The sequence below is a fragment of the Mus pahari genome, chromosome 1 (genome assembly GCF_900095145.1).
Source record: "Mus pahari chromosome 1, PAHARI_EIJ_v1.1, whole genome shotgun sequence".
NCBI classification, from domain to species: domain Eukaryota; kingdom Metazoa; phylum Chordata; class Mammalia; order Rodentia; family Muridae; genus Mus; species Mus pahari.
The window spans coordinates 172,111,387-172,119,102 of NC_034590.1; the positions used below are offsets into that span (position 1 = coordinate 172,111,387).

The 7,716-nt window shown below is 40.2% G+C and overlaps 1 protein-coding gene across 1 annotated transcript in view; it reads left to right on the plus strand.

Moving 5' to 3' along the window:
* Grk5 (G protein-coupled receptor kinase 5) overlaps positions 1 to 4,119 on the plus strand; it is a 208,227-nt gene extending 204,108 nt beyond the window's left edge. Inside the window, exon 17 of the transcript XR_003845398.1 lies at positions 1,418 to 4,119. The gene's annotated coding sequence lies outside the window, so the exon portion shown is untranslated. The remainder of the gene's footprint in view (positions 1 to 1,417) is intronic.
* Positions 4,120 to 7,716: the final 3,597 nt, after the last annotated feature.

Consider the following 7,716-nt stretch of genomic DNA (forward strand, 5'->3'; position numbering starts at 1 on the left):
ATATTGTAGCTATAGTTCTAGGGGGAAATACTCTTATGATTGAAAAGATTTGGGAAGTATGGGAGAGTCTGGTTTGAGAATTGGGTCGAAGTTCAGGAATCAGAGAGCAAATAGCAATTTCCAACAGGTATACAATCCATTTCTCAAAGGAGGCTCCATTTCCTAAAGGCTACACAACTGTAAAACAACATTTCTAGCTTTGGATCCAGTGTTCAAGAACATGAACTATGGAGGACATTTCACATTCAAATCATAAAAGTTAATTTTGGAGCCAAATATTAACTCTAACTCCATGTTTCCACACAGCAACGGTCTCATAAAGGTTTTTTTTTTGTTGTTGTTTTGTTTTTGTAGTTCTTTGGGGACAATTCCAATCTCTGTTGTCAGGATACCAGCAGTCCAGTTCAGTAGTGTCAGAATATCAAACACAAATCAGCAGTGGTGGCATGACCCGGCAGAAGCAGCCAGGCCTCCACTGAATCAGCACAAGTCAGCTGGAGCAACCAGGAACAGCCAGGACTCCATGGGAAGTTCAATGCCATACCTCTGTCAATGAAGCAAAGATCAGTGAAAACTCGAGACCAGTGAGCATTACAAAGCTAGCTATACAAGCACATCCTCACTGTCCATTGAGTCCTATTTATATTCTCTTCAAACATCATATGTCCCATGGGTCTTGCCTCAGCAAAACACCTGTGAGTCTGCATCACCTGACATATGCAGAAACTTCCACTTCACATACCTTCATTCCTCATGAGTCTGTGCTCTTTGTCAACCTGTCTGGATAAAGCTGTTGTAGGTTCCCATTGCCTTTAATCACGAGTCATTGTATTATCAAGAGATGCCATAAACCACTAGTTCTCAGTCTGTGGGTCACAACCTCTTTGGGGAATCTAAGAACCCTTACACAAGGGTTACCTAAGTCCATCTGCATATCAAATATTTACATTACAGTTCATCACTGTTGCAATATTACACTTAGGAAGTAGCAACAAAATTAATGTTATGCTTTGGGGGATCACCATAACATGAGGAACTGTAGTAAAGGTTCCCAGCGAACCACTGCAAAACCATCTGCAGTTCATACATAAGCCTTCTTGCCTCCACTTGGAGAAGCAATTTAATTTCCCCATGGCAATATGAATCAATCCCCCTTCCTAATACTGTTATTCCTTTCTTATCCTGTTTGTTTAAGGATGTTAGATGCCCAAATTGGCCACTGGGAAGTCTGAATATTTGTTGTAGTTCATGGTAGGAAAGCTCACCTCTCTAACTAAAACTTACAGGCCAGCAGAACTTAAGATAACAGGAAAAGGAAGTAATTTTTTCCTAGTGGACCACTAAGGGTGATAGTGAGTGGAACTATTCCCTTTTCCTGCCTTTGACATGGGTCTTCTTTTTCCTTGGGTGGCTGTAGCCACCAACCAGCAAAGACAAAAGGAGCAGCAGTAGCAAACAGAGTTCACACGGCTTATGATGGAATGATCTCCAGATACCAACACAGTGAGTCAATTTTATGTTATTTTCCAGAAATAGGGTATATAAGAGCTTTTAGGGGTACAGATGGAAAGAACTAATTGGTCACAACACAGTACCTAATTATCATGTGGGCATGGAAGCCAGAGTGGGACTTGTGTGCTGAGTTTGAGCACTGCACATCATTCTTTAAATAAGACCAGCCACCTGTGTTGAGGGATATTCTCCAGATAATGTTAGGCAGAAAAAGAGAAGACCTACTGATAAAGGGAGTCCTCCATTTCGTGCCAAGCCCTCAGAACCATTTTTACTTAGGGGACCTTAGGGGACATTAACAGTAGGTTCTCCAACATCATGATTCCTGAACTCATGAGAGAAACCATAACATATTTGATGTTGATTCAAAACATATACAGCCTTCTGCAGGACCCTGCTGCAGCTCTTCAGGTGGCTGTCACCTAATAGGCTTTGTAACCATGTCTTCTAAAGGTCATTCTATCAATCAATTCAGCTAATTCAAGATAACAAAGCACATGGTAATTAATACTACTAGAATCCATGATCATCAGCCCACTGCCTCACTTCTCTGCTGTGAGAAGAGTTCCTTGGTCAGAAACAAAACTGTGTGAAATGCCATTGTGGTGAATGAGGTACTCAGCATGTCCACAGATAGTGGTTTTGGCAGAAGCAATATGTGCATGAAAGGCAAAATCATAAGCAGAATGTGTATCTACTCCAGACAGAAGAAAGCTTTATTCTTTACACAGAAGAAATGATCCAATGTAGTCAACCTGCCACTGAGTCACTGGTTTGTCAACCCGGGATATAGTTCCATACCTAAGACTCAGTGTTGGTCCCTGCTGTTGGTAGATCTGGGACTCACCAGCAGATGTGGCCATGTCAGGCTTGGAGAGTGGAAGACTCTACTGATGTACCAATGCATAAACCCCATCTCTGCCACCATGGCTACTTTGTTAATTGGAAAATGACAAGAATGGCTGGGAAGAAGGCTTCCCACAGAATGGATTGTCCTATCTACTTGATTACTGAATTCTTCTTCAGCTAAAGTTACCTTTTGATGAGCATTTACATGGGACATAAGTATCTTTACATCCTTTGACCATTTGGAGATATCTAGCCACATACTACTTCCTTTTATGTCTTTCTCAACAATTTTCTAATCATTCCATCTTTCCAAAGTCTCTGACAATTGAGCCATCCTACTGGTTACAGCTCATGAGTCAGTGAATAATCACACATCTGGACGTTTCTCCTTCCAAACAAATGTATGACCATGAGGACTGCATGAAGCTCTGACCCACTGTGAAGATTTCCCTTTGCTGGCATCTTTCAGGGTTGTCCCAGATAACAGGTTGTCATGATTCAGTTGTTCCCTTCTGGATGGTGCCTATATAACATGCAGAACCATTAGTAAACTGGGACCTTGTCATCTCTTCCTCGGTCATCTGATGATAGGGCATACCCCAAGAAACTCTAGGTGCATGCTTGGCAGCAGAGGCCATTGTACAGGAGTGGAAACCAGAGGCATGTGGGCAACATTTTATGTCGTCCTTTGCAGAGCTTTTTCCTGTTCCTGGCCCCCAACATAAATCTAGCAGCTTTCTGAGCCACTTGGTATATTGGCTGGTGTAACACACCCAAATGAGGAATCTGCGGTCTCTAGAATGTCTAATAGGCCCACTAAACGTGCTTTCTTGGTAGTGGGAGTGTCTAGGAGCACTGACTTAGCTTTCACTTTGGAAGTAATGTCTCTGAATACCCCACACCACTAGACTCCTAAGAATCTCACTGAATTAGAAGGCCCTTAAATATTAGTTGTATCTATTTACCCTCCTCTTATGCCCATGTATTACCAATGAGTCCAAAGTGCTTTTTACCTCCTGCTTACTTGGTCAATTTAACATAATGTGCACTTTAGAGCACTAATATATTTCATGGAAGACACAGATGTCAAGATCCCTTCTAAGTAAGTTATGACACAGGGCTGAAGCGATAATATATCCTTTAGGTAAAACTATAAAGGTATACTACTGGCAATGTTAAATAAAGCAGATTGCTTCTGGTAATATTTATGAACAGGTGCTGACAAAAGAGCATTTGCTAGATCAGAAACTGCATGCCATGTACCAAGACCCTAACCCTGATCTTCTCAAGTAAGGATGCTACTCAGTCACCTGCGACCTTGCTGTCTTCTCTTCACTGTTCTTCACACTGTTGACATCTAAGCTAGAAACTGCTCTACAGACTTCTGATTGCTTTCTCATATTCAGATGCTTTTTTCCTTTGCTCTCACTGTCTTAAACTCTTCTTGTAATAAGCAAAGTCAATGTCTGGCTTGGAAGCAGCCTTTGCTGCTGCTTATCGAAGAAAAAAAAGATCTCATCTTGGGCATTATGCGATTTTTCTCTAGTACTAGAGATTTTCTTGTCCTTCTCCTCCTAGAGACTCTCCATATCTACGTGTGACCTCTGCAGCTGATCTATAAATGTATATTAGCTATTATTTTTTAATCCATAGGATTTAGAATGAAATTATACATATTACCCCACCAAAGATATTTATTTTAATATTTTATTAGAGATTCTTCTTGTTTACCCAATGCTTTTATAAATACATAAAAACAGTAAATACAAAGGGATATGTGTGTATGTGCACATGCATATAGCATTTTTCTATCTTTTTTGTTTTGTTTTTCGAGACAGGGTTTCTCTGTGTAGCTGTGACTGTCCTGGAACTCACTCTGTAGACCAGGCTGGTCTAGAACTCAGAAATCTGCCTGCCTCTGCCTCCCAAGTGCTGGGATTAAAGGCGTGAGCCACCACTGCCCGGCTCTTCTATCTTCTTGTTGATGAAAATATTTTGGGGGTGGAGGTGAGACAGGGTTTTATTTAGCTCAGGCCAGCCTCAAATTCATTATGTAGCTGAGATGGGTCTTGAACTCATGAGTACTGAGATTACAGGCATGCACCACCACAGGCACCATCACCCCTGCCTTCAACTCCAGTGTCTAATAATGGGTTACTTGGACAATCCCTCCCTCGTCTCCTTTAAAGGAAGGGTGTCTAAAAAACAGTATGACAGTTTCTAGAAAGAACCATAGCTATGACTACTGAGGACCATCTGCAATCCTACTTTCCATTCTTTTTCAATCATTGAACACAAACAATAACTACAGCCATCTTGTGGCAAATATTATTTGAGGGTTTCTTACCCCACTTAAATCATATAGTCTACAAATAAAAGATACAAAAGCCTTTATACTTATAACCCTTAAAGCACCAGAATTGAGCATATATCAACTCTCTGATATTTTGTCTACTTCCCTGACAATAACCCCAAAATATCGCTTGCCATGTTCCTCTTAGGCCACTCCTAGTCCCAGACCAGCCCTCATGGCCATGCACTCATAATCCACCTACCCCATGGGGCCTTCCTCCTCCTCTCTTTCCCTAGGGGTCTCTCCTCAGACCCCAAGCCTAGGAGCTGAAGCCCCACCTACCTCTTTTCTGCTCAGCTACAAGCTGTAGGGATCTTTATTAACCGATCTCAGAAAGCAGGAAAGAGCTGGTAGAGACAATGTAATTATAATCCCAAAAAATATTGTAAAAAGTTGAACCAGGTTTTATGGCCATGTGCTCCAGAGACTAGGGAATTGTATTAGAGTACACCAAATATTGCTTACCCCTTTTCTCTCAAGCTGAACATCTTAAACATTGAAAATAACAGTCCTTAGACAAGGCCACATCATTTTACCCAGATCTCCTATTTGGTTGAACTAGTGTAACTACAATAATTTGGTTTCACAGTAAGTTCAGCTTTTTATCAAGATTCTTGATTACCTGTTCTGTGGACCCCCAAAAAATGGCCAGTCAGGACATTTATTGATCATCTAAAATTGATTACCTCACTACACCTTGCTAATATCAAACATTGTCAAAGCAGGGAATCTTTCACCACCTTCCTTGTGGATCCCTTTTTGTACTGTGACTAAGCCACTCTTCAAAGTTGATCATAGAACTCATTTCTGCACATGCCCCTCTTCATTTAAGACACAATAAAAGCATGAGAGATAAGAGGACACTCATAAATAGTTTTATTGTTCCTTTTCACTGTCCAGTCAAAGACTAGCTTGGAAGAGTTGCAAGTCTCTGTTTCCAGTACTGATCAGCAGGGGCAGGATTAGGTGCTCAAAGCAATTACCAATTTTATAGCATGAGGCAAGCCTCGGCTACTGGAGACATTGCTCTGAACAGAAATAATCAACTGCACTTGAGAAAAATGGAAAGAAATTCTTAATAACCTGGAAATATTGGGAAATAAAAACAAGAGATGAGAGTAGTGGTGCATTTAAAGAAAATCAAATTTAAAAAGTAAAATCAATAATTGAGTTTTAAATTGACTTTTAAATGGAAAAAATAATTCCCTCTGACAGGAAATGGCCTGTTACTTATGTGTTATGATACTGTTTGGCCTTGCTGCTATGTGCTATGTTAGTGCTGAGATATGTAACTTGACACACACAATGGCCTGTGTCTCAACCCTCTGAGCTGACTTAACTGTATAAGTGGATTGGATATATCTGCAAAAGACCTAGTTGGAAATTCAATATTCATTGGATCCCCAAATTGTACACTCAACTGGTCTGTCTTCATTCGCCAGACATGAATAAATACATGCTAGCAAATTACAAAAATCATTCATCCTGCCACAGTCAGGTCCTTTTTCATAATGGTGATTCCAGCAGCTGATTGGCTACTCTATTTCTCCCTGTGATGTACATAATAAGCTAGTCCTCCAATTCTGGTCTGAAGACAGAAGCCATGCTCCATTTGCAAATCCTTTCCCTGTTTCGACAATGGACAATTGACTCTATGACTCAAATGAGTAATTTTAAAACTGACTGGTGATAAACAGCTGTTTAATTAAGAATTGTTAGTTTAATTAAGAGGAGAGCAAGATCATTGCCCTGGAGAACAAAAAACTGGGATCAAGGCCACCTGAGTCAAACATAGGAGAGCTCATCTCAGAAACATTTTTCTAAACAGTTGGAGGTATAGCTATTCTAGAATTAATATCTCTTCTCAGGTTGAAATCACTCCACATACTTAAGGGATGGAAAAAAAAAATGGCGTTGGTAGTTCCCGTCTGTGGGATAGGGCCAGAGGGCATGGACCTCCATGAGTGTTGATGGCTGCTGTGGGCATAAGGTTGGTTTGTGTAATGATGTACATATTTTCAAGTTCCTCCAAGGCATGTCCTCCCAGATAACGTTAATTACTTCATGATAATTAGAAACAGGACAAGCTCAGGAGGGTATTTTATGTGTTTAGCAAAATGGTAAATGCTGGGACCTTCAGGACAGCCCTTAAGCCTGTGGAAAAGAACTCTTAAAAACCTGAGTTAGAATATATATAATTTCTCAACTGTGCAAAAAATAAGGATGCAATATGAATTATATGATGGGCTTCACAAATCTAATGGAACAAAGGCAGTTGCATTAATGAGGCAGCTTGTCAGAAAGATACAAACGCAGGCTATTCCTGAGTTCAAGCTCAGTGTGGGATACATTGAATCCAGGCACAGGCATGGTGGAAATGGTAATTCTACAGCAAGGTCCCACCCAGCTACCTTATTGTCTGTGCTTGTGTTTTGCTGTCTTCCCCCTAAGTGTCAAGGGGCTAAACTCATGGAATGCTGATTCATGGGATGGTCAAGAAAGAACCTGGAATAAATAACTGAATTGATATGTAAATTAAAAACTGGGCTTTTGGTCTGCATAAGATGAACTAGCAGAAAGTGATACCAATTCTTTAGAATTTTCTCTATCAGGGTTAGAGCTGAGCCATCTGGAGATCTCTGAAGAGTAAACACAGCTCTTCAACAATTTTTCCTAACAGAATTTCTTATTTTGGTCAGAAAATTCATAGAAATGGAACATAACTCTTATAGAATTTTTTATACTTTTAGATTTTTTTCCAGCAGGATGTCAGAAATCTCATGATTTAGAGAGCTAACACAGTTCTTTTAGAAATTTTTCTGGCTTTCTGATCTTGATTGGAAACCTAAAAATTACTTTTAGAATTTTTCTTTTTTTTTTGTTTTTGTTGTTGTTGTTGTTGTTTTTTGTTTTTGTTTTTCGAGACAGGATTTCTCTGTGTAGCCCTGGCTGTCCTGGAACTCACTCTGTAGACCAGGCTGGCCTCGAACTCAGAAATCCGC